This window comes from Canis lupus, chromosome 2 (genome assembly GCF_048164855.1).
Source record: "Canis lupus baileyi chromosome 2, mCanLup2.hap1, whole genome shotgun sequence".
NCBI lineage: Eukaryota > Metazoa > Chordata > Mammalia > Carnivora > Canidae > Canis > Canis lupus.
In genome coordinates, this window is record NC_132839.1 from 11,554,363 (window position 1) to 11,580,101 (window position 25,739).

The following is a 25,739-nucleotide window of genomic DNA, read 5'->3' on the forward strand; positions in this document are numbered from 1 at the left end:
CTGAAAAACGAAGTGGAAAAAAAAATACGGGATTTAATCACTGGGCAATGGAATCTCTGAGATGTGAAAGGCAAACTTCATAAGAAATTTTAGAATTACCACTAACTCTAGATAACTATATACCTCTAGTAAACAGGAATAGAGAAATGGTACAATTATATAACTAACTAGTTAAAACTATGAAATATGTAGTTCACTTACCTTCCTCATTAATTCAAATCAATATGGTAGGTAGAAAGAAAAATTGGGGGGTGCCTGGGCGGCCCAGTCGGGTAAGCAGCTGACTCGTGGTTCTTGGCTCAGGTCTTGATCTCAGGGTTGGAAGATAGAGCCTCATGTCAGGCTCATACTCAGTGAGGAGTCTGGTTGAGATTCCCCTACCCCATCTGCCCCTCTCATTCACCCTATCCCCAGTTCCTACAGTCTCTATTTAAAATAAATTTTAAAAAGAAATAATTGGCCTGATTTTATAAAATACAAAGAATATTTTCCCAGGCATTTCCAACCTTTGTTGTTTCTATGAATTCTGCTAGCTGTATATGCTAAGATAGTTCATTGGATGTCCTTTCCATGTACATAGACTGTATATATCCTAATATGGTCACAGGTAGGAAGACGTTTGGTTGGTTGGTTGTTTTTTTGGGGGGGGGGTTTTTGGATAGCTCCAAAAAAAGATAGCAGAGGAAATCATGAAAAGTATAAAGGTGGCAAACCAAAACAGTCTTTTCTCTTGTTATCATTTTGTAGCAACTTAGCTATAGCTCAAGCATGTCTGAAATTCATTGAAACTGCAGATGTCTTCCTTCTCTTACAGATTTTGGGCAAGTAACTGAGGTGATCTTTTATTTATTGTAATGATAATGGTAATAAAATAACCACTAGCTAAGCATTTTGCAAGTATCATCACACGTAGTCCTTATTTTAATAGTCTGACTCTAGGTTTCCATGTTTACCGCTCAATCCCATTAAATCCCATCCCTCCCGTTTCCCTTCTAGCCCCACATTTGGACAAGTTGGTAAGAAATCCAGGGTGCTCCTTCCTTTGTCACTGGCAAGAAATTCCAGCCACAAAGGTTCAAACCTTCAACCCAGCCCCATCCAAAATGAGAGCACCAAGCCATATTCTTTTTTTTAATTCTTTTATGCTCTTCTAGGACCTGCTTGAGGGCTGCTTGGTTTTCCACAGGAAGTGTATGAGGGATAAACCTTTTCATACCCTCCTGGTGGGTATGTATACGTCATCAGCCTCAGCATCCAAACCAAATTTTTCTTGTGTGTGAGGTTTGTCTGGATCTGCAGAATAATTACAATAATTTAGTAACTGGGTAAATAATTTACATTATCTTTATGTTACAGAAAAGTAACTTGAAATATGTAACAGCTAAATTACTTACTTTTTCAGTGTCCAGGCTGTGGGGTCTGAATTAGGCTACAGTTGCAAGTCTGCTAATTAATTATAGATCTGATACTGAAATCATGTTATTTTTGATATTGAAATCTTATTTCATTCATATAATTAATGTAATAATCCATTTTTTCTCATAAAGTGAACCTTAGCATAACTAATTTTGAACTAACCAAGCTAAAATCAATGAAAGCCACCATCTTTCAAAGAAAGCAGTATAAAAAATTTACTTTGTACCAAACATCAAACAAGAAAGTAAACAAGAACAAACAACAAAAAACAAAAAACCCTCTAATTACTTCTGAACTTATATAGGCCTCTATATTTGATAGCAGTATAAATAAAACCAAAAATTAATAATGAAGATTCTCTTGTCTCCAGAAATCTCCAATCTTCTAAAAAATGACATATCCTATCCCACCAACAAAAACTACTATATATAAAAAATCCAACTCTACAAAAGGAAGAAATAAATAGTCGCAGCATAACATCCTAAGAAAAGATGCAGAGAAAAGGAAAATATTCAGCAGCAAAATATATTTGCTGATACAAAGGAAACTTTTTTTTAAGATTTTTTGTATTTATTCATGAGACACAGAGAGAGAGGCAAAGACACAGGCAGAGGGAGAAGCAGGCTCCACTCGGGGAGCCTGGTGTGGGACTTGATCCCTGGACTCCAGGATCACACCATGGGCTGAAGGCAGGCGCTAAACTGCTGAGCTACTCAGGCATCCCCAAAGGAAACTTTAATCCTACTAATCAGTAGGAATAGAATAAAAAAATAATGTCACATAAGCATTAGAAAAGAGAAGTACAAACTCATAGATAAAAAAGTAGTAAGATGATGATAAATAGGTAGAATTGAAAATATAGGATCAAGAAAAGAAAGATAAATTATTGGCAGGGAGTCAGATGAGCACATCTGTGTCTGATATTATAGGCAATGAGAGAAGATTTGCGGTCATACATAGAGGCTCTGTGACGTCACTTAAGAAAAGTATTGCACCTGGGAGCCTGGGTAGTTCAGTTGGTTAAAATCCTACTCTTGATTTCAGCTTAGGTCATGATTTTAAGATTATAGGATTGAGCCCTGAGTTGGGTGCTGGGTATGCAGTCCACCTGGGATTCTCTCTCTACCTCTCCCTCTGTGGCTCCCCTCCCCACCTCTCTCTTCCTCTCTCTTTAAAAAAAAAATAAACAACAACAATAACAATAACAACAAAAAACCCACAAAGGTATTCCATAAAAACAAGTATGGATTGAAGTCAGATTACAAAGGAAGAAGGAATTTTTTTATTGAAGTATATTTGACATACAACACGGCATACATTTAAGACCAACAACATGTTAATTTGACATAGTTTTTTATTGTTAATATGACAGCTCTTATAGCAGTAATTAGCACCTCTATCACCTTATGTAATTATCTCTTTTTACTGGATGGAATGATTATGTTCCAGTCTCACAATAAGTTTGATGATTGTAATATAGTCATTATACTGCGCATTAGATCTCTAAGGCTTATTTACTACTCTTAGCAAATTTATACCCTTAAACAACATCAGTACATACCCACCACCTCTCCCATCTCCTTGTAACCATTTTATTTTATTTTAAAATGAATTTGGCTTTTTAAAATTCCACACATAAGTGATAGCATTTGATGGTTGTCTTTCTCTGACTTATCTCATTCAATATATAATGTGCTGAAGGCCCATCCATGTTGTGGTAAATGGCAGAATGTCATTCTTTTTTCATGACTGAATAATATTCCACATCATCTTACCCATTCATTCCTTGACGGATACTTAAATCTCCCTATTAATGCTGCAATAAACATGACAGTGGATATTTCTTTGATGTCCTCTTTTCATTTCCTTTGGGTATATACCTAGATGAGGAATTGTTGGATCGTATGGCAGGGCTATTTTTAATTCTTTGAAGAATCTCTCTATTTTTTTCCATAGTGCCTAAACCAATGTACAGTCCCACCAACAGCGTATAAAGTTTCCTTTTTCTTCATGTCCTCACCAATTTGTTACCTCTTGTCCCCTTGATGATGCCCATTCTAACAGATATGAGGTGATGATATTTCCTTGTGGTTTTGATTTGCATTTCCCTAATGATTAGTGATACTGAGCATCTTTTGGTGTACCTGTTGACCACTTGCATGTTTTCTTTGCGAGTAAAAGTGTATTTACTTTCTCTGCTCACTTTTTATTTTTATTTTTATTTTTTTTCTGCTCACTTTTTAATCAGATTGTTTATTCCTTTATTATTGAGTTGTTGGGGTACTTTATATATTTTGGATATTAACTCTTTGTAAAAATGTCCTCCCATTTTTTACACTGCAACTTTATTATTTATTTTGCTGTGCAGAAGATCTTAAGTTTTCACAGCACTATTTGTTGAAGAGACTATCCTCTACCCATTGGGTGTTCTTAGCTCCTTGTCAAATATTAGTTGACCATGTATTTGAGAGTTTTAATTCTGGGCTCTGTATCCCATTGCCCTGTGGGTTTATTATTATGCTAGTATGATACTTTTTGTATTACTACAGATTTGTAATATAGTTTGAAATCAAGAAGTGTGATACCACTGGCTTTGTTTTTCTTCCTCAGAATTGCTTAGGTTACTTGGATCTTTTGTGGTTCTAAGCAGATTTTAGGAATTGTTTTCTGTTTCTGTGAAGAATACCATTGGATATACTTCTAAATTACTCCTAATTCTCTCTCTCTCTTTCTCTTTTAAAATAAAGTGTAAGGTTTAGAAATATTCCTTAAGAATTACCTAGAATTATCAACCTGTAGTTGTTAGGCAGATCATGTTTATATGCTTAAACAAGATATTTAGAGATGAAGTCAAAGAAGAGGTAACTAGGCATCTTGATCTTGTAGTTATAATCTATAGGAAAACTTGAATATTATTATATTGGAGGCAGGATTTTACTGTAAGAGTGTTTGAAAAAAGAAATAATAGAATGAATCCATTATTTTAAAATGGTCACTCTGTCCGTTCTGTAAAGAAAAGACTGAAGAGAGACAAGAGTGGGAGGAGGAAAAGTGTGTGCAACTGAAGTCATGCAGATTAGATAAGATGGTGCCTTGACTAAGGTAACAGCACAAGTAGTAAGATGTAATGAGGTGTTGGATCTTACCAAAGTATGGATGATAAGACCTACTAATGGATTTGATTTAGAATATCATACAATAGAGAAATCTGTAGGAACTCTATGAAACAGGAAGAATAGAGCTACCATGAGATAAGGAATGTTGACAAAAGGGCTGATTTATGGCAAGTTATTATGGTTGAGATATCTACTTGATCTCTAGTTGGTAGTGCAGAGGAGATAAATATAGTACTATACATAAAAGAGATATTTTTGGTCTGGATATAGAGTCCTGAGTCGAATAGAGATGCTATGTATAACTTTGTAGAGGGAACAAATTGACTAGGAAATGGGATTAGAAGAGAAAATGCATCAAGACTGAACGTTAATCACTCAAAAGTATCTCTTTTCCAGCAAGAGCTTTAGAGTTAAGATGGACCATTGAAAATTATTCTTCATTGGGGCAAGGGAAATGGGCTTTTATACCCACCATTGACTGAATAAGAAATAGAAGTTCCCCTCAGGAAGGAGGAATGACTTTGGTAAGGTCCCAAAAAGAGCTATAAACCACTAAAACTCTCAGCAGCCAAGGTCACAAGTGCTTCTGTGCTGAAGTGGGTATCTGGGTTGCTCATCATGAAATCTAATACAATCCATTTCTTAGGGCATTCAGATGCACTCGATTAACATAATGTTATAAAGATTGCTCTTCAGATTCTGTTGGGCTTCATTTCCAGGGATAAAGTTGTAAGAGGAAGATTAGTTTGGTAAAGTGCAACCCCTGACTCGAAAGCTCCTCTTGCTGGCATAACTGTATAACCATCACCATCTCCTCTCCCATACTTTCTAGATTGTCTATATAATCAACCAGCAGGGAACTGTATCCTTCTCGGGTGGGGTCTCTGTGTTTTTCTAGTCACAGTGGAAATTAGTCAAGAGAATACCAAAGGACAACAAAGTGAGTCCCTTGATTTTCCAAGTTAGGCTTCTCTACCCTCCCCATTATGCAGCAAAATCCTACTTCCTCTGATGATCAGGACCTATTCATCCTTGCCAGGATTAACCCTTCTCCTAGTCTACTGGGCTCTAATCATGAGACAATGTGATTGGGAGTTGATTGTATTTGGAGGTTTAGTGGAAATATGGCTCTGTTACCTAGTGGAAGTATTTTGTCTATGAGGCACGGGACCACTATACCCGAAGAGCCCAGAGTCATAGAGGTGGAAAGCACATATTTCCTAAGTAGGTTGCTAGGAGGAAAGGTAAACAGAGCCACAGATAATTTCATTCCTTGATTCTCAAACTAATGCAATTTACCAATTGAAGACAACTCATAATAATAATTGGTTTTGATGTCTGGGAGAATTACTCTTGATCATCTGGGGGAATCATTTTCAAGATGACACTTGAAGTGTATCTTCAATAGGCCATTCCATTACTCTATCAAGTTTGCAGCTTCAAGGTGTCATAACACATAGCAGGGCTAGTGGTTCTTATAATCAAGAGCTCACTACAGCCACATATTCTTTGATCTTATGTTTTTCCTGTGGTCTTGTGCAATTATCAGCAGATCAAATACTCTATAATTCCTTAGATACTGTTGCTATCTAAAACACTGTAAGCAGGAAAGGCAATCCCATAACAAGAACTGGGTCTATCCCAGTAATGATAAAATGCTTTCCCTGTGAGGGTGAAAAATAGTCCACTGTAATTAGTTTGCCACCAAATGGCTTGTTTCTTCAGTAAATGGTGCTGTTTCAGGGACACTGGGTTGTTCTTTGTTGCTGTAAGATGGGCAATAGACAGAAGCAGTGGTTAGATAACCTCTGGTGAGCTATATAGCCCCTATCCTTGCCACAGTAGCAACTATTGTGCTATTACTGGAATGGTCATGAAAGTGACTGTGAACATCGACTGTTGGGGTTATTCTGTGTATTTCATTGTTAAGTAGTTTCCCCAAGTTCCCATTTCCATAGGTCTTAGAACATACCTCATTTTCAGATCTCCATGTCTCCATAATTCCATCCATTTCTTGCCCTTCCAGACTTTTTTCCAGATTTTTCCCAACTAGCCAAGTTGTTTGACATTTGTATTACTTTGTTAGAGCTGCTATAGCAAAATACCACAGACTGAGTTGCTTAAACAATAGAAATTTATTTCCTTACTGTTCTCATAATCCGAGATCAAAGCTTTGGTAGATTTAGTTTCTACTGAGGTCTCTTTTATTGGCCTGTAGATGGCTGCCTTCTTATGTCCTCACATGACCTTTTCTCTATGTGCCTATCTGTGGTGTTTCTTTCTCTTATCAGGACACAAGTAAGACTGGATTAGGGCCCCATCCTGATGGCCTCAGTTTATCTTAATGACATTGTCAAAGAACTTATCTCATAGCATGAACGTCTGGAGGGTTGGAATCTCAACAGATCCATTTAGTGAGGGACACAATTCATCCCATAACATCATTTTCCATGAGTTCATATATACTCTAACCATAGGCAACTTTTCTTTCCACACAAAATAGATGACCAGGTAAAAACACAAAATTCTACCCACTATGACAACATTTCTTTACCATTGTCTTGTAGGCTACTCTTAAATAGTGCCATAGCATAGCCCTTAAACATAGTCAGTTTGCACTTACATATTGACCTGACCCTACCTTGAGCCAAGCTTGAACTTTTGCCTCTTTTATACATAGATCACATGTCAGAACTGAAGAAGAGGCTATGGTAAAATATTTGTGGATGACATGGGAGTGTGGGCACATGAAGCTTGCATTTACCCTTTTGTTTGTTCCTACTCCCAGATGTATGTCCCATCTTATGATGGATTGCTGTTGGGTTTACCCAAACTCAGGATTTCGTAGCTCTGATAGTACCTGGTTCCTAATGGGCAGTTATGGCTGCACAGTACTTGATGTTCTATGGTCAAAGAAGTATTCCTACCAAGTTTATTCAAAGTCAGTTGTCTTCCATGTTGTCAACCAGTGCAATTTTCCATTTTCTTGTGTTTCATGATGCTTGCAACCATTTCTCTAAACATATTTACTACTTGAAACAAATCTGCCTCCTTGGGGTTATTTCACCTTTTAAACATGCTAAAAGAGGCCATGACTTGTTTTCTTTTGCTTTCATCCAGAAATGACCTATAAAATGATTCATATGACTTAAAAAACAAAAGTAACATTATTTTTTCCTAAGATCACTCTCTAATTTGTTGAGTCTGGATCTGTCACGAATTTATGATTGATTTACTAGTCATTTTATGAGAAAATGGCAAGGATCCTCTTAAGTTATTGAGTCACAAATGAACAGTGTAACTCTTGGCATGATTGCGAGGCTAAATCAAACCTCAGATTGATTCATTAGACTATGAAGCTAAGACTCCTTGTGTGAGGAAATAAACTGAACAGCTGCTTGGTGTTGACTTACAGCCTTGTTGTAAATAGCTGAATAGATGCTGTCCTCTTGGGAGATTAGTATTTAATCTTTAACAGGAAATTTCAAAGTATTTGCCCCTCGGGACAAGTCCATAGCTGTAAAATATGAATGTTAGAGTATGTAGAGTATCTCACATGGATAGATAGTTCTGGTAAGGAGCATTTTTCCTACCTGAGACTTTTTTTCATTTGAATGTATTTATCTGATTATGCTGCATCAGTGTCTGCCTCAAGCAGGGCAATGAAAGTTCAGATCAGCTGAGTTATGGAAAAGGGCTGGATAAAAATTGCCAGCAACAACAAGATAGGATTGAATTCAATTACCAAGGAGAGATTCTTAAAATAAAGCAAAGTGTGTTTCATACTAGAATAAAAGTGATTTTTACTCTTTCAGAAAAGAATAATTTGTCATGGAGGATGAATGAGCACTCAATCTGACCAGTAGTAAATCAGCTAAACTATACTTAGGGATAATAAAATTAGAAAGAAGAAAGAGAAAGAGATCTCTTAGATTTAGTCCAATTATAAGGACTTCATGTCCAAAGCATTTAAGTTAGAATCAAGTTAATGTCATTTCAGAGGACACATTTCCATCACTATAAAAATATAAATTACTTCTTAATCTCACATTGCAATAGCCTTTTGAATAACAATAGCTACAAAGGGACATCATTTGTACTATCCATCTTTTTTTTTTTTTTTTTTTTTTTAAATTTAAGTCTAGAGTCTCAGAATTGCCAAGGGAAAGTTAAAGGAAGGGAACAGTTGCAACCCTATGGATATATGGTACATAAGCCAGTTATATTGAAAAGAGATGTGGAAAACTGTCATTGAGCACTGATACTAGTGCTTCAAAAGATAAAAAAAAATAAAATAAAAAAAGAAGGAGGAAATATCTTTAGCAGGACCTGCTCATAGTTCTAGCTTTTTTCTCCATAATTTTGTGAATAATGTCATCCTGGAAATACATGATAATTTAATATGCATCTAACAGACATACATCCAATATATATACTTAATGATTTGACACTATTAGAAGATCTCATTATTTCCAATATCCTACTATTTATGCTAAATGCATGAGACATCTGCACATAACTGTTTCCATCACTGTAACTGTCATAACATTTTATGAAATTAAAAGAAATTGTGAAAATTTTAATAATTTTATCAATTCTTATTATGTAGACAAAAGGTCATACTCATGAAAACAAACTATGATCTGGAAAAAAGCAATAGGACAGCTAAAATATCTGCTGATCAGTTGAATAAGAGAGGTCTAAATTTAGCAGGTTGATTTATACCCTGTGTATATTACACAAAGTAGGAGTTTTCAAAGCATGATAACATGAAACCTAAATGACAACAGGAATCTCTAGCTCTTGTGTTTAGAGGAGAATTCAAAATGATAAAAAGGTAAAATTAAAATTAAAATTAAACCTCAACTAAATAGCACCTACATAGCTAGCTAGCTATAAGCAAAATTTTCCACTATAAAAAAGGACATTAAACTATATGCATGTAGTTGATGAATATTTATTGCTGGAAACAGAAGAAATTTGAGATATATTACCCTGCAACATATTTGCACTTTCTTTTAATAAATTTTAAGTAGAAAAATAAAAGCAATCTGGAAGAGTTAATTCAGGAATTAATGGTTAATCACAATGCCACTGGAGATATTTAAACATCATTTTCAATGGTAAAGACCAGGCCATATTTTGCAAGAAAACTAATAGCTTTTTTTGAGGCTTAGGATTTATAAAAATATAAAGGAAAATGTATCTCAAAGAAATGAGAGCTCCTAATGTTTAAATCAATCAATAAAGCAAACCAATCATAACAACACCAAAACAGGAAAAGACAAGCTGATACATTTCTAAGGATGGAAAAAGAAATCCATAGCATGGATAACTGGTGTTCTTAATAAAGAGAAACATGGTAAACAAAAATATTTTTGAATAATTAACAAAATAAATTTAATCAACAAACAATTCTGTTCAAAAAAACACAAAAAATAAAAACCAGGAAACAGAAAAATAAACAGAAAAATAAACCCTGGTGTCTTACTTTGGCTCCATAAATTCAAATCCATGAAGATGGTGAACATGTAAAAGTTTTAACTTACAAATTCCATGCTTATCCATGTTAAGTTTTTATTAATCAGCTTTCTAAATGAACATAAAACTTTATACATATGAATATTATATTTTTCCTGTAAAAAGTTGAACACACAAACTGGCAAGGTAAGTTAGAGTATCTGTGAACAAATATGGTTATAAAATAAAGTATTGTAGTTCTTCTAAAAATACAGAAACATAATATGAAAACTGTCAGTTTGAACCAAAATACAGGTGTTAGCAATTTTAGTTATGACATTGTGATAACTGAAAAGAAAAAACTTAGAGATAAAAACTCAGTAGAAGTGTTGTATAGCAAAAAAGTTTGCTGATACAATAAAATTATGAAATAGACTGATTTCAAAACTTCTAGAAGCCAAAACCAAAACTATACTAGAAATATTTTACCTTAGTGGTTAAGAGTATAACCTCTACCATTTACTAATTACATAATCCTGGGTTAGTTACTTAACCTCTAGATGCCTCTATTTCCTCATCTGTAAAACAGAGATAATCATTCTACCTACTTCATGAGGATGCTTTTGTCCTTAATTTAAATGAGTTTCTTTGGTTTAAATGAGTTAATAAATAAATAGAACACATTACTCATAAGAATCAAAGAAGTATGAGTGATAAATTGTAGAATAAAGTATAAAAGATACTGACTTTACAATAAAATATATCAAATTTAGAATCAGAAAACCTAACAGGTCAGCGATTAAGATACCAAATAGAGAAAATGGAAGAAGTCATTTATCCCCCCAAACAAGAACATTCCTTGGAAAGAAGGAAAAGCAACTGCATTAATAATAATAAACCTACAAAACATAAAAAATTTAGACCTTGAGTTTAAGAAGTTTCTGTCAATAGACCACTAGGCCATAATACTTTTTAGAAAGCCTGATCTAAATATTCCTTAGGAAAATAAGTTACGACAAATACATGCAGTGGAGTAACACACAATGTGATATAGATCTAAGTGATTTAGGCAAGAGGCATCTACGGTTTGCTTTTGAATGAGGAAGAGTAACTTAAAGAACAGTAACTCTATGAATATAATTATATATAAATGTGTATGGAATTTGAGAGTACAAATGGGAAGAAAATGACTGAAAACATTTCACTCAAAAGCAAGTTTTCTTGTGTATTTAGGTCGAAGAGAAAAAGAAGGAACTTATTAGTCATATTGATCAGCTAGGTACAGCAAGGAACATATCTCTGCTTTAGAACATTATCTTTAATCATGAGAATGACTTTCTCATTATGAGCAAGTCCTTTTGATATTCCATTTAAGAACTTACTGCTTTGACAGTTGCATTTCTAATAAGCAATTAGACCTAAAGGAAGGTTTCTCATCTAAAGGACTGTCCTCTAAGAAACAAATTGTGTTACAGGATCAACAGATAGCATCCTTTGCCCTGTTCATGGATTTCTAAATATGAGTCCTTGAAACAAAACCAAAGGGAAAATGTTGCAAGCACAAACACTGCTGGTAGGCAATGGAGAGTAAAAGAAGCCACGTAGCTGACATCAAGATGATATGTGGGTGATCTTGCTGATTGGATAAGAAGGTAGTCTTAGAACTGGACTATGCAGCCCAGGGCTACTTAGCCTGGTGTGTCAATAAAAACGTTGTAAACCTGATGACATACAAAACCAAGGCAGTAGTTGTGTTTCAGTGTGCAAAACCAATACCATCAGAGATAAAATGTGATGGGTCAAAGGACATGTATAGATGCCCAGTAGCTCTACCTAAGTCTTCTGCGCTACCGGCTTAGAGTTGCCAGAGGCAGCTCCATGAACAAAGTTATCTAGCTTCAAATTGGAAGTCCCAGTAAAAACCCTTATCTTACTACCACAACAGAATATCGAGGTATAAATGCTCTGGTAAAAGAAAAAGTGAGTTTCTAGTTCAAGTATCAAATGCTATTTGCTTTAATACCAACATTAAAAAAAAAAAACAGCAACTAAGAATTCATTACTTCTGATCTTAAATAGTAAAATTCCATTAATGTATTGTTGTAGAATACATAATTCATATATTACAGGTAATAGGAACATAGATATATTGTTGGGCTTTTTTTTTAAGTTTTTAAATTCCAGTTAACATACAGTATAATATTAGTTTCAGGTGTACAATGGAGTGATTCAATATTTCCGTACATCACCCAGCGCTCATCATGGACAAGCGTGTTCCTTAATCCCCATCACTTGTTTAACCCACCACCTTCACTCCCCTCCCCTCTGGCAACCATCAGTTTGTTTTCTGTAGTTAAATCTGTTTATTGGTCTGTCTCTCTCTCTTTTTTCCTTTTGCTCATTTGTTTCTTAAATTCTACCTATGAGTGAAATCATATGGTATTTGTCTTTCCCTGACTTAGCATAATACTGTATAGATCCATCCATTATCATTGCAAAAGAAAAGATTTCATTCTTTTTTTATGGCTAATACTCTCTTTTGTGTGTGTGTATATATACACACACATACACATATATCACTCTTCTGTATCCATTCATCAGTCCATAGACAGTTGGGGTGGCTCTATACTTTTGTTATTATAGACAATGCTGTTATAAACATGGAGGGTGCACATATCCCTTTGAATTAGTATTTTTGTGTTATTTGGGTCAATACCTAATGGCACAATTGCTGGATCATAAGGTTCTATTTTTAAAGTTTGGGGAACCTCCATATTGTTTTTCAAAGTGGCTGCACCAGTGTGCATTCCCACCAAGAGTGTAAGAGGGTTTCTCTCTCTCCATATCATTACCAACACCTATTGTTTCTTGTGTTGTTGATTTTAGCCATTCTGACAGGTGTGGGGTGATATTTCATTGTGGATTTGATATGTACTTCCTTGATGAGTAATACTGAGCATCTTTTCACCTGCCTGTTGGCCATCGGATGTGTCTTCTTTGGAAAAGTATCTCTTCAGCTCTTCTGCCCATTTTTGGTTATTCATTTTTTGGGTGTTTTATAGGTTCTTGATAGATTTTGGATACTAACCCTTTACTGGATATGTCATTTGGAAATACCTTCTCCCATTCAGTAGGTTGCCTTTCAGTTTTGTTGATTGTTTCCTTCACTGTGCGGGAGTGTTTTGCTTTAGTCCAAGTATTTTATTTTTGTTTTTGTTTCTCTTGCCTCAGGAAAGATATCTAGAAAGAGGATGCTGTGGTGGATGTCAAAGGGGTTACTGCTTGTGTTCTCTAAGATTTTTATGTCTTTAATCATTTAGGTCTTTAATCATTTTGAATTTATTTTAGTGTATGGTGTAAAAAAATGGTCCAGTTTCATTCTTTTACACATTGCTGTCCAGTTTTCTCAGCACTGTTTGTTAAAGAGACATTGTTTTTCTCATTGGATATTCTTTCCTGCTTTGTCTAAGATTAATTGACCATATGCTTGTCGATTTTTGGGCTCTTAACTATGCTCCCTAAAATCTTCTGAGCCATGGGATGCTTTAAAATAAGATGAAAATGATAAATCTCGCTCTCCATAAACAGTACACATTCATGCATAAAATATGTTAACAATACCAGGGCATTGACAAGCCCCTTCAGTCAGTTTAAAATCTGTTCTGGAGAAGATATATTTAAACAAGTCCTTGCTATTTCTGGAATCAAATTCATATAACCTACAGCAGAGTAGACCTTGATAATTGAGTTTCTAGTGAATAGTGCATGTGCAGCTTCTTGACTGGAAGGAGGCCGTCATTTGGGAGCAATTCAACATGAGTAATGGATGGATATATTTTTTCTCTTTGGTTTCTGTTAGGTCTCAGAGGAAAAAACAAAACCAAAAACATATCAAACAGATTCTAGGTTGTTATACCATAAGACTAGAACACTGTGGATTAGTGATAAATGTGGAATGACAGCCTTGCTTTTAACCATGGACCTTAAGAAAAAGTTTATGAATATTCTTTATTTCATATGGAATAATATGATTTCTGAATTTATTAAATCTTTTGGAATGCAAAAGGCTGATCTTAGAAAGTTTCTCTGCTCCTTAGGTACTTCACTGAATATATTATGAGAGTTCTATATTAATGTTTTTTTAAATGAAATATGAGAAATATTCTTTATAATAAACCTTGTTGAAGCAATTGACATGTATACAGAAAAGACTACAATGTATAATTATAAATGAATTTTTACAACGTGAATACATTCATGTCACTATCATCCAAACCTACAAGTATGACACTCAAAAATTCCCTATCTTTTCTAGTCACTATTTCCACATCCTGTCCAAAGTAGGTTCTACACTGACTTCTAAAACCACAGACAAATGTTCTTTCTTTAAGTATTATCCTGTGAACCTTGCTTTTTTCACTCAACATTATGTTTATGCAATTTATTTAAGTTGTGTCTAGATCTAATTCACTTACTTGCATTGATCTATAGCACCCATTGTAACGATATTAGCAAGAACATATATTGCCATTTATGATCTATAGTTCTTGGAATTTTCTTTTATATCAAGTTGAAGGTTGTTCCTATTACATAGGAGTAGAATTACTTAGCCATAGAAGATAAGCCTGTTTATTCCTAGGAGTTTTATTTTCCATAGAATTTTCCAAAATATTGGACAAATTTAAAAGGCTACCAACACATTATACGAAATCCCTTTATTTTTTTTTAAAGATTTTATTTATTCATGAGAGACACAGAGACAGAGAGAGACAGAGACACAGGCAGAGGGAGAAGCAGGCCCCACGCAGGGAGCCTGACATGGGACTCCATCCCTGGTCTCCGGGATCACGCCCTGGGACGAAGGCGGTGCTAAACCGCTGAGCCACCCAGGGATCCCCAAGAAATCCCTTTAGTACATATTCTCACCAGTATGTCAAATTAATGATTAAAAAAACTCAAGATATTTGAGTAGATGTGTGGAGGAATGAAGCCATAATTTTAATTTATATTTACCTAATGAAAAACATGGTGGGAGAATTTTGTACTACCTGGCTTCAAATTTTAGCATAAAGCTATAATAATCATGAACATTTTCCATTGTATGGATAGGCATACATCAGTAAACCAAAATACAAAGCCTAAAATTAAACCCTCATGTGTGTGGCCAGTTAATTTTCAAGAAATAGGTAAATGAAACATTGCAAGAGAAATTTTTTTTTTCAATAAGTACTAGAACATTTGAGAATTCAGTAAGTAAAACTTTCATTGTTACTCTAAGTATATACAAGAAATTAACTCAAAATGGATCACAGATTTTATTTTTTTTTTATTTTTATTTTTTTTTGTTTGTTTTTTTTTGGATCACAGATTTTAATGTAATAAATAAAACTAAAATATATATATGTGTGTGTGTAATATATATATGAAGAAAACATAAGGATAGTTTGTGTCCTTGTTTTAAGCAAATTTCTTAGGTTGCAAAAGCATAAACATTAAAGGGAAAATTTATGCACTGAAGTTTATTAATATTTAAAAGCTCTCTGGATGACAATGAAATGAAATACAAGACACACACTGAAAGAAAATATTTGCAAAACACCTGATAAAAGGCTTGAATGCAGACATTCAAGAATGTAAAATTTTCTTGCAGTACAACAATAAGGTGACAACATAATAAAAAAACAATATTTTTTATCTAAGAATGAACAAATACTTCACCAAGGTATATATATCTGTAGCACATGAGCCCATGACAAGATGTTCACAATTATTAATTGGGGAAATGCAAATTTAAACTGTAAAGGATACCAGACCGATGAGAATAGCTAAAATTACAAAGACCTGAGAAGAGGAGAGAAACTGAGGCTTTGAAGTGACTGAGAAGCTAAGCAGAAAGCTGGTCAAACACAGTCATTTGGAAAATAGTTTAGCAGTTACTTAGGAATTCAAAAATATACTTTACAACTCGGTAATCCCACCTAGATATTTACCCAAGGGAAATGAGAATAAATGTCCACATGACGATCTGTATGCAAATACATCTGAGGGCTGTTTTCATCATAGCTACCCCCCCCCCAAAAAAAAACAAGAAAAACAAGTGCTCATCAACTGTAATAAAATAAATAAAATATGAAAACACACTCATATGTCAATAAAAAGGAACAGACTGGTGAGAGGTACATCTACATAGGTGTATCTCAAAAGCATCACACCATATGAAGAAAGACCGACTCAAAAATTAAAGAATGGGTGTGGATGTTTGAGAGATGCTTATTTTTTAAAGTTGTTTTGGCATTGTTGAATTGTTTTGATGTTTTTCCTGCCCTGGTTGTGATCCTGGAGGGCCTGGATTGAATCCCACATCAGGCGCCCTGCATGGAGCCTGCTTCTCCCTCTGCCTGTGTCTCTGCCTCTCTCTCTGTCTCTGTATCTCTGATGAATAAATAAATAAAATCTTAAAAAAAATTCCAGTTAGTTAACATACAGTGCAATACTAGTTTTGAGTGTAGAGTTTAGTGACTCATCACTTTTTCATCACAAATGCCCTCCTTAATCCCCACCACCTGTATCACCTAATTCCCTCCACCCACCTCCCCTCTGGTAACCATCTCTAGGGTTGAGTCTATTTCCTGCTTGGCTCTTAAGTTTTCAGTTGACTTTTAACTTTTGATAAAATGGTGGATCTTGAGCAGCAAGATAAATCACTAGAATATGTCCGTGGGTTTTCAGCACGTTTACTCTATTTGCATGATGCCAATTCTTACAGAAAAGGAGTGAGGATGTCAGCTATAAAATATTTTCCAAAGTGTGTTATTTCTGGTTTTTGGGCAAATGCCATTATATTGGGAGGAAACACATTTTGGTTTTGTTTTTTCCCTTAATGCCTAGTAAAGTCATTAAAAATGTTTGCCTCCCCTTTCCACAGCATGCCTCCTCCATTTTCCAACTATTCCTCCTGGTTTCCAATATTGCAGTGTAATACACATTTGAGGCTTTATGTAAATTCCTAGTAGATGAAGTATTTCAAATCAGAAGATAATTTTAGGGACATCTGGGTGGCTCAGCGGTTGAGCGTCTGCCTTCAGGCTCAGAGCGTGATCCCGAGGTCTAGGATCAAATCCCACATTGGGCTCTTTGTGGGGAGCCTGCTTCTTCCTCTGCCTATGTCTCTGCCTCTCTGTCTCTTTTTCTCTCTTTCTCTCATGAATGAATGAATGAATGAATGAATAAAATCTTTTAAAAAATCTTTAAAAAATACATTTAACAATTTTATTTATTATGCATTTTAGCAATATAATAATTAAATTGGCACACTTAAAAGGCCAATTAAATGCCATTCCTGCATAAACCTACTACAAATTATTTGGTGTTTTGTGGTTTATTTTTCAGGTGTATGTCCACATTTAGGTACTTAGGAATGTTTTGGGGAAAAGGTTACAGCATTGTTGTACATGAAGTATGGGATGAAAGAAAGAGCAGATAGTTTAGCCACCATTTTCAAGGATACTACAAAGTAAATTTTGGCCCTCAGTCATTTAACTATATACAATTTAAACACATTCAGGAGATGTTACTATACTTACCTAATTATAAACTTTAAGTAAAAGACTTTGTCATGGTCAGTGGTGTGCTGGCTAGCATTTTCAGTTTTTATAAGCTCATGAAAGTGAGGTGTTTATTGCTTCCTAATTCCTCATTTAGTGACCTCACGTAGGTAGCTTAAAATTGGCCTTGACAAGACAGTTTATATCAGAGAAATTACTCAATGGGACACATCAGTTCCTTTTCTCTCTAGAGAACCTTTTGTTAATGATTACAGGTATATTACCGCATAAAAAACTTAAAAATCTCAAGTAATCCAAACACTTCTAGGTGCTCAAAATAAGACATTAAGAAATCTAAACAAACAGTATTCTAAAATAACTCTCAGCATGACACAAATCAATTTTTAAATTTTATATTACTTCCAGCATAGTCAGCATACAGGGTTATATTAGTTTTGAATGTAATATATGGTGGTTCATTACCCCCATGGATCACCTGGGGCTCATCACAAGTGCTCCTTAATCCCCGTAACCTATTTCACCAATTATATATGCATATAAACATATATACACACCTCATCCTCTTTATCCATTCATCTATTGATGAACACTTGGGTTGCTTCCCTAATTTGCCTTTTGTACATCTGCTGTAAACATAGGAGTGCACGAGTCCCTTTGATTTAGTGTTTTTGTATTTTTGGGTGAATATCTAGTAGTGCAATTAATGGATTGTAGGGTGGTTCTAGTTTTAAGTTTTTGAGGAACCCCCCTACTGTTTTCCACAGTGGCTGTACCAGCTTGCATTCCCCTCCACATACATAAAGGCTCCTTTTTCTCCACATCCCTGCAGCACTTGGTTTTCCTTGTGTTTTTGATTTTAGCTCTTCTGTCAAGGGTGGGGTGATTGCTCACTTTAGTTATGATTTGCCTTTCCCTGATGATGAGGGATATTGAGCTTCTTTTCATGGATCTGTTGAACACCTGGTTGTTATCTTCACAGAAATGTCTGTTGTTCTGCCTATTTTTTAATTAGATTAGTTGTTTTCTGGGTGTTGAGTTTTAAAAGTTCTTTATAGATTTTGGATAAGACTAACCTTTTATTGGATATGTCATTTGCAAATATCTTCTCCCATTCAATGGGCTGCCTTTTAGTTTTGTTGATTGTTTCCTTTGCTGTGTGCAAGGTTTTTATTTTGATATACTCCCAATACTTTTTGAGAGTTTTTTGATTACTGATTCAATCTCCTTGTTGGTAATCACTCTCTTCAAAAAAATGCTGTTATTTCCCTTGCTTCAGGAGACATATGTAGAAAAATGTTGGTATGGCCTATGTCAGAGAGATTACTCCTCTGTTTTCCTCTAGGAATTTTTTTGATTTCAGGTCTCACATGGAGGTCTTTAATCCATTTTGAATTTATTTGTGTGTGTGGTGTGAGAAAGTGGTCCAGTTTCATTTTTTTTCATGTAGCTGACTAGTTTTCCCAACACCATTTAATGAAGAGGTTGTCTTTTTCCCATTGAATATTCTTTCCTGCTTTGTGGAAAATTAATTGACCTTTTAGGTGTGGGTTTATTTATGGGTTTTCTCTTCTGTTCCATTGATCTATGTGTTTATTTTTGTTCTGATACCATACTGTTTTGACTCCTGCAGCTTTATAATATAATTTGAAGTTCAGAATTATGATACCTCTAGCTTCACGTTACTTTTTCAAAATTGCTTTGGCTATTTGGGGCCTTTTGTGCGTCCATATAAATTTTAGGATTCTTTGTTCTAGTTCTGTGAAAAATATTGTTTATACTTTGATAGGGATTACATTAAATGTGTAAATTGCTTTGGGTAGTATAGACATTTCAACAATATTTGTCTTCTAGTCCATGAGCATGGAATATCATTCCATTTCTTTGTGTCATATTTCAGTTTCTTTTGTTAACGTCCAATGGTTTTCAGAGTACAAGTCTTTTTCCTGTTTGGTTATATTTATTCCTAGGTCTCTTATTTTTGGTGCAATCGTAAATGGGATTAATTTCTTAATTTCTTTTTCTGCTTTTTCATTGTTCACATATAGAAAATGCAACAGATTGTGGGAGCCTAGATGGCTCAGTCATTTTTTTTTAACTAATCTCTATACCTATTGTGGGGCTTGAATTCACAGCCTGGAGATGAAGAGTTGCATGTTCCTCAGACTGAGCCAGCCAGGTGTCCCCACAAAAAATTCTTAAAAAAAAAAAAGAAATGCAACAGATTTCTGCACATTGATTTTTGTATCGTGTTACTTTACTGAATTTATTTATCAGTTCTAGTGGTTTTTTGGTGGAGTCTTTAGGGTTTTCTATATGGGGTATCATGTTATCTACCAATAGTGAAAGTTTTACTTCTTCCTTATTGATTTAAATACTTTTTAGTTCTTTTTGTTGTTTGATTGCTGTGGCTAGGACTCCCAGTACAATGTTGAATAAAAATGTTGAGAGTGGGCATCCCTGTCTTGTTTCTGGCCTTGGGTAAGCTCTCAATTTTCCCCACTGAGTATGGTGTTCACTGTGGATTTGTCATATATAGACTTTATTATGTTGAGGTATATTTCCTCTAAACTTTCTTTTTTGAGGGCTTTTATCATGAATGGATGTACTTTATCAAATGCTTTTACTGCATTTGTTAAAATGATCATACTTTTTTTATCCTTTATTTTATTGATGTGATATATGATGTTGATTGATTTGCAAACATTGAACCACCCTTGCATCCCAGGAATAAATCCCATTTGATAGTGGTGAGTGATTTTTTTTAATGTATTATCGGATTTGTTTTAATAGTGTTTCTGCATCTGTGTTCATCAGAGATACTAGCATATTATTCTCCTTTTTTGTGTGTTTTTGTCTGGTTTTGGTATCAGGGTGATAGTGGCCTCAAGAGGATGAATTTGGAAGTTTCTCTTCTTCTTTTGGAGAATAATTTGAGAAGAACAGGTATTAACTCTTCTTTAAATGTTTGGCAGAATATCCCTGTGAAGCCATCTACTTCTGGACTTCTGCTTGTTGGGAGTGTTTTGATTACTGATTCAATCTCCTTGTTGGTAATCACTCTGTTCAAATTTTCTATTTCTTCCTGATTCAGTTTTGGTAGGTTATGTTTCTAGGAATCTATCCATTTCTCTTAGATTTTCTAGCTTGTTGACATGTAGTTTTTCCGAATATCAAATCAATTTTTGAATATAAACTATCTGAAAAATTAATGAATGTCACTTATAAACCTTTTAGTAAATAAACTTAAGGTAAAACAATAGCATGAGATTTCATTTCTTTCCAGATATAAAAGACCTAGAGGTCTGCTAAGAAATCTTGATAGAGTTTTAGCCAGTAATCCCAGAAGAAACAAATCCATTGTAGTGAATCTCTCATTACATTTCTTTATTCAGTAATTGGTGGCTGGTGGTTGGTAAGATCTTCTAGAAAAAGCATTTATATATAAACACAAGAGGGTCATTGAAATTGTAGATAAAACAAAATATTATAGGGAAATAGTAAAAGTATAAAATTACTGTTCATGACAATTTGAACAAACCAACATATTAAATGACAAAGGAAAATATAGCAAATAATCAGAATGCTAATGGAATAGAAAATTATAGAAAATTATATTTATATCGTATCATTGCAGTGATTGATTGCTAAGCTCTTGAGCTGTTTGTTCATTTCCAAGGAGAGTCATTTGTTTAGCAAATTTTATCCCTGATATGATTTTCAAGAGCTATTATTTTTCAAATGGATTTTTAAGAATGACAATGAAGAAGAATTGAAATTACAACATTGAGTAGGCTTTGCCATGATTCATAATTATTTTAATACTGATAACTAATATATATCAAATGACTTATTCAGTAATTTCCATTTGTTAGATGGAATGGATAATCTTATTAGAAAAATATTACATTCCTTTTTAAGCTGATATGTATAATTATGGATAAAATCCTGGTTGTTAAAAAAGCTTAAATAAAACTATTAAGGCATAATGGTCAGGCTGTGGCTTTACCCATAAAACTTACTAAAGAAATGGCTAATTGTTTAAGGTATTCTTTGTTCTACTGTCACTGGACAAAGGTGGATTACTTAATAACTGAAATTATAATTAAAGAGTTTGCAAAAAGGAATCTCAGGTTTAAAACAACTAAGGAATTTAAGACTAGAACAGATTTATTGGTACTTTTGCAAACTAGATATTAGTTTCCAGTATGTTTGAATGCAAATCCAGAATTTAAGATCCAAAGTTGATTTTAAATCCTAATAAGCAGAATTTTTCTGTTTAGTAGCAGACTAGTAGTTCTTGCTTCACTAGTTCTCAATTTATAAATAGGCACGTACAATGATGCTTAAAACTATCACATTGACATCAGTTTCATCTCAAATTCAAGGCGATGGAATTGAAATAACAATAACTTATCTGCATTGCAAATTTTACTCACTTCAAACAATGTTTGTGACTTTTAAAATGTAGTAAAAAAGGTTTTGTCTGCCACATATTCTATAATTTATGGATTTTTACAGGCCAATTTTATACAAGTGTTATACTACAGAAATCCTGCTCGTCACCACTTCAAACATTGTCCCTTTCCATTCCCATTCTACTCCTAGTATATAATATGAGTACTGCTACAGAGGAACAAGTTAGGGAAATGATTACTCTTTTGGATACAGATGTATTACATAAGTAAGTCAGGTAGTTCTGAAAGACACTGAGTGCTTTAGGATCAAAGCCTATTAGGACAGGAGTCAATTTTTATGTATATTTTGTGTATAAACAACTGTTTTACACTTATAAAATGTGCAGTGAACCCAACCACCAAGCAGAAAAATTCCAGAAGCTAGGATCAGCCTTAGGAACTTTAATTTCAGTGAGTTAGATGGCCATTAGTGACACACTAGATCCTTGATCTGTGTTTTCTTTTTCCAATAATTCAACAGAAAATAGCATCCCTTGGAGTCAATGGTGAATGCTGGTCCTTACTAAATTGCTTTTTGTTGAAGAAGGACTAATAAATAGTGGAAAAATACCAGATCCAGATCTGGAAAGTTATATGCAACAATCGGAAATCTGAGCATGACTTTAAAACATTGAAAATAATTATATTTTAAAAATTACCGTTGCAATAATAATTTTAGAATGTATCTGATTTGTAGCCTTAAAAATTTTTAAGAGAAAGATATGTTGAGAAGTCATGACAGATTGATTAAAGGGATATATGATGACACAGGGAACAAAAGAAAAAAACCCAAAACTCCTTTCTGAAATGTTAAAATAATCCTTTTTGTTATTGTTGAAAAAAAGAAAACCATATAGACAAAACAAAACAAAGATTAGAATTAGAGGACAAATCCATCATCTCTTTATGAAGCTACAGTAGGGAAAATGCAAAAACAAGTGATGAAAGAAATCACATTTAAAACACCAGGATGAGTTTCACTGAAAGATAAAGGAAGTATTTACTGGGAACACAATTCAGTGATGGAATAGCTAAAATCATTTTTAACTTTAAAAAGATATGAACGTACAATCAAATTGACTTATGATGTCTCAGAAACAATTAATTGAAATAAAAATAGAAGGTGAAAGTTTTAAGTAGTTTTAAATCACACATAAATATTTTTAAGTGTAGAGATGTTTAGGAACACCTTAACCAATTTATTTCACTTATACTTTCCCTATTACATACAGCTAAGATTTATATATGGTAAGAATCTGTGACTAAGTCTAAAAGAACTCTTTGAATAAGTTAAAAATTGTAAGTGGTATGAAGCATAATACCATAGTTTAATTAACAGTATTAAATCATATATCATAATACCATAGTTTAATTAACAGTATTAAATCATATATTTTAAGTTCAAAATATGGCAAAAGAAGTTCCTCTAAATTCAGAAATAGAGCTTGCCAGAAATATGTTTTCAGAATAATAGCTGTTGCATGCAAGGCACAGAAATTTTTATTTAAAATGGAAAAGGAATATAGCAAAATTCCGTTTCTTACTCTGCTCATCAAAGTAGAAGTAAATTTTTTTTTTTTTAATAAATAGGAAAAGATCTTAATTGAAGGAGAGAAAAGTATTGGAAAGCATCTCTATTTAATGCATTCCTAATATTTTCTCCTTACTGTACCTAATGTAAAATATGTCTCTAATGGATGCCTCATTAAAAGAAACAAACTAAATAAATAAATAAATAAATGATAAAATGAATAAAAGAAACAAACATGCAAACAAAATTGTTATAATTTTTTTTTTTTTTTTTTTTTTTGCTTTTAAGCAATTTTCAAGTTAGGAAATTTCTGCAGTGCACCATGACTTGATTAAGCTATAAAACCTAAACATACTATAATTTTTAAATATTTCTGTAGTATAGTAAGATCCAATTGATACCTTGAGAATGATGTCATTTTTTGATAAAATTGAATATTTGTAGCGGTTTCAAAGTAATATCATTGATTTCCCTCACGAGTTAGGAGTATAAAATTATTTACCTGGATATGACAGTTACTCATTCTTTAACCCAGGGCCAAGTACTTTTACTTCAAGTTCTTTTTATACATAAATATAAAACATTGTCAACTTGAAGTTTCATCATCATACATATGAAAAAAATACAAAGTTCCTGCATCACAGACTAAACAATGTCATCTTTAAAAGGATTCTATTATTCCTAAATATACAATAGAAATACAATTGTACCAATAGAATTATACCTGCTGTATAGGGTCAAAATTAAAAATTACTCTAGCATCTTCTACATTTATCTTTAAGTAATGAATATAAATTTATTTCTAATAAGTTGTGATTGACATTACATCATAAATATGATCAAAATACCTTTTGGTTTCCAGAAGCCCTCGCTAAGAGATGTCATTGACAATGCCTGTGGCAGACCTCTTTGGTTCTCACATCCTATCTCCTCTGTCTGTATATGATTTTGGTAGTCAGCTGTGGAAAGACTCATTCTGCACTGGCTGTATTCCATCTCAAATGTGTACCACTCAGTTTTCCATTCTGCCTCAGGATCTTTCTGGTGCCACGACAACCTGATTTGATGACATTCATATATGATACAAAATGTGAGATCGTTAATGTCTCAAAGAGCGCCTTTCAAACCAAGGGGGCATGAGGGAGTCACTGGTTAAATGCACTGGTTTCTTTTCTTTCAGGTCGACATCACTGGAGGATTTCTTTACTTCTTACAGGGAGGGCACAGGTAAGTCTTCCCTGTGGCATTAATAATGTACTCTTATATTGATTTTCCATCTTCCCTGATTCTTCTACTTTCTACTCTTTCACTTGTGCTTCTTGGTATCACCTCACAATAACCTACATTTATCCAAGTCTAGCCTTATGCTCCGTTTTCAGTGAAGTGCATGATGGCCTCTCTGCCCTAGAAAACAGATATTCAGTAGGAAATTCCAGAACACAACAGCATTAGCATTTGTAAAACTCTCATGTGTGATAGATTGGGCAAGGTGAACTGGAAAAAGTGGCATTGGGGAAACGCAGTAAGTCTAGCATTAAAATAGTCTAAGCTCAATTGTAGTGATAAGAAATGTGGAGTTGCTGGCTTTTGGTTAGCTGCCATAGATAGAATTCATGAAGAGAGAGTGAAAGGCTTGGGTCAACAAATATCATTTAAAGCACACTGTGAAAGCCATGGCCACGTTTATAGTGAGCATCTTTTATTACAGTCATGGGGCAAACATTAGTAAAACTTGGGATCAAGCTTCAATTATAAGGGTGACAAAACAGACTAATAAAGTTTTCCAACTTAGTAGTTTGCTAAAAAAGCTTTGGAAGAATCTTAAAGAATAGCTAACAGATTAGGAAATTTTAGGATGGATTTATTCTATGAAACTAGAGAAGCCACATGATGAAAAGAGTCTTAAATAAGTTCTGGAGAATATTCCTTTCACTAAAGCATAAGGAATAGTCTAGTGGAGGGGCCACCATTACTTTTTAGCTCAGTTGTGTCCCTCTGCTATAGATGAAGGTTGGCAGTAGAGATGCTGTCATGAACCTGTGATGGAGCTCTTAAGAGTTTGTGGGAATGACAGACTTCCAGAAGAGTAGAAGACAAGTGTTTGTACTAATAAAACAAAGGAAGTGTGTGTCTAGTTTCCACAATGCATGCTAATACCATAAGGTATGTGACCTTGACTCATGGTCTGTGGTAATGG

At 34.1% G+C, this 25,739-nt stretch overlaps 1 long non-coding RNA gene across 1 annotated transcript in view; it reads right to left on the reverse strand.

Annotated features, from left to right (window-relative positions):
• Positions 1-1,150: 1,150 nt before the first annotated feature.
• The window catches only part of LOC140612311 (uncharacterized), a 28,818-nt gene continuing 4,229 nt past the window's right edge, over positions 1,151-25,739 (reverse strand). Inside the window, exons 3-4 of the long non-coding RNA XR_012013580.1 lie at positions 24,391-24,599; positions 1,151-1,293 (exon numbers count right to left, since the gene is read on the reverse strand). This is a non-coding gene — a long non-coding RNA (uncharacterized lncRNA). The remainder of the gene's footprint in view (positions 1,294-24,390; positions 24,600-25,739) is intronic.